We start from the raw sequence: 2,745 nt of genomic DNA, 5'->3' as shown, positions 1-2,745 counted from the left end.
TGAAGAGTTGCTGCTCCAATTCTATGCCACACTTCACATCCGCGGGTATAACAGAGATCCGAAGACTTGGGTCCTGGAGTGGATGACAGGAAACGTTCATCATGAAGCCAAAACCTTTGACATCATTGAGCTCACTGGTCTGCCCACTCCCGGCGATCTCTACGAATCTGGCTGTCAACTTCACAGTGAAGCTGTGGAGAGCATCTTTCAGAGGCCTGAAGCTAACATGAGTCAGATGCTCAGTATGATGAAGCCATTACTCCAAGATGCTGCATATCCCAAAGAGTTCTTTGTTGAAGACCTAGAGTATCTGCCAAGGACTATTTATCACATGGTAAGGCGAACTCTCTGGCCCATCAAAGGGCACTCTCCACATGCCAAGCTGGAAGGTGCAATGAAGACTTTGGTCTTCTATATTCTTCATGGAAAATGCTTCAATGCACAGGACTTCTTCATTCGCCAACTTGCTGCATCAGGCTCTGATCTGTTTGGCTTGAAGTTCTACGCCCCATGGGTCATGCGGCTGATCAAACTTCACTCCACTATCTCATATCAGCCATCTGCTCGCAATCATCGGATTTTTCTGCCTGATGTGGATATGTCTATTGAAGCCATCTATCCTGAGCCTGCTAAGGAACCTCTAAGTCTTCAGAATGCAGAGCATCAGAGTTTTTCTCAGAACATTGAAGGAGTTGAAGCAGTCGCTCGTGTGTATCCTTTGGCTGGCACTACATGTGCACCGCATCCTACTCTCACTGAAGCCACTGACAGTACAACTGCTCCACGACCCAAGAAGCGCACTCGTGTTCTCAATGACCGAGAGCTTCTTGTGGCTCTTCATCAGAAATAGGATAGGCATCATGACTGGCTGAAGCGTCAAATGCAAAGCCTCTTGGTGGATGTTAATCGCATTCACAATCTTGCCACCAAGAATGCTTTTGTTGCCCATGAAACCTCTCGCCGCACATGGAAAGGGCTGACGCTGATGTGTTCTGAAGATGATCTTCAAGAGGATGGCTTCTCTGAGCGCTTCAAGTTTGACTCCACACCTCCTCGAAGGGCAGTGCTGCGACGAACTCCATCTCTTGAAGACTCTGAGTTCTCTTCCTCTGCTGCAACTGTGAATGCCAGAGTGATCGAGGATGAAGACGATGCTACTTCACCGCCACCTCCTTCAGCACGCTTCGACTCTGCTCCAAGCTCTTCTGCACCGCCAAACACCACCAACGACCCTGCTGCTTCACCTACTCTTCATGGGAACGAGTAGATGCTCTATGTCTTCAAACCTTTTTGGTCCTTACTGACAAAAGGGGGAGAAGCATATGAGTTTAATAGTCTTCAAGCGAGGCGGGTGCTTTATATTTTGCTTCGTGTTTACAACTCTTGTTTTGATACATTTGGTTCTTTGAGTTGTAACACTTAAACTCGATGGTCGTCTGCTACCTATTTGCCATTTTGTGATGCGATGATAAATTCCGCATGTGCAACGATAAATTCCGCACTTAGATCATTTTGCAGACGTCCATTTTCCATTATGCATGTCATTATCTTCACATACCTTCACATGCATAGTGGATTGTCATCATAAGTTGAAGAGGATCTCCACAAGCACAACCTGCCATGTGCATTTGCATTCCAAAAGCAAATTACTTATATGCACATCTTTAGGGGGAGCCCTTGCAACTTATGAAGACAATTCCTTATCCTTTGCAATTTCACATTTTATATTCCCCGTTGAAAACTTCAACTAGTTTGTCATCAATCACCAAAAAGGGGGAGATTGTAAGTGCATCTAGTGCCACCCCTAGTTGGTTTTGGAGTATTGACGACAAACCTAGTTGAGGGACTAATGTGTTTGTGAGAATTGCAGGATAACACAGGTAGAAGTCCCTCATTGATTTAGTTTTCTTACCAGAGATGACCCCTAAAAATGTATGAAGACATTGATGTCAAAGGTGGTATATGAAGATATTCACATTGAAGACTATGACAAGAGAAGACATCGCATGAAGCCTGTGGAGCTCGAAGACTTAGATCTTTCGTAGCTCTTTTTCCTCTTCCTTGTTGAGTCATAGGAACCACCGTACTGTTAAGTGGGGTCCAAGAGAACCATTCAGAATGACTAAAGTGATGCTTAAACAAAACCTATGTCTTCGAGTGAAGACTATGAGAGCGAATCTTGTCCAGAGTCGGACAAGTCAGCTTTGCTTGTAGCTCAAGTAAAGTTGCCGTGTGAGTTTGAAATCTAACCGTTGGAACACGTGTCAGTTCCTTAGTGACCCAGGGTCATTTCGGACAAATTAGGTCGGGTTGCCTAGTGGCTATAAATAGCCCACCCCCTACAACCATAAACGGTTGGCTGCTTAGAGTTAGTGTACGGCTTTTGTCGTTTGAGAGCAACCCACCTCGAAGCCTTTGAGAGAGAATTCCTTGCGAGGATAAAGCCCTAACCACCCAGAGCCAAAGAGAATTAGCCATCACTTAAGTCTTCGTGTCTGTGTGATCTGAAGACTTATTACACTTGAGGACTGTGCATCCTCTAGCCGGTTAGGCGTCGCGTTCTGAGCATCCAAGAGACATTGTGGATCGCCGGTGAACGAAGTCTGTGAAGGTTTGGGAGTCTACCTTGAAGACTTACCAGAGTGATTGGGCGAGGTCTGTGTGACCTTAGCTCAAGGGGAATACGGTGAGGACTGGGTGTCCTGAGCTGCGTGTTCAGGACTGGGTGTCCGGGACTGTGTGTCC

Source organism: Triticum urartu, chromosome 3A, assembly GCF_056163025.1.
Source record: "Triticum urartu cultivar PI428250 chromosome 3A, HENAU_Tu73, whole genome shotgun sequence".
In the NCBI taxonomy this organism is placed as follows: Eukaryota; Viridiplantae; Streptophyta; class Magnoliopsida; order Poales; family Poaceae; genus Triticum; species Triticum urartu.
Note: the sequence above shows the minus strand (reverse complement) of the source record.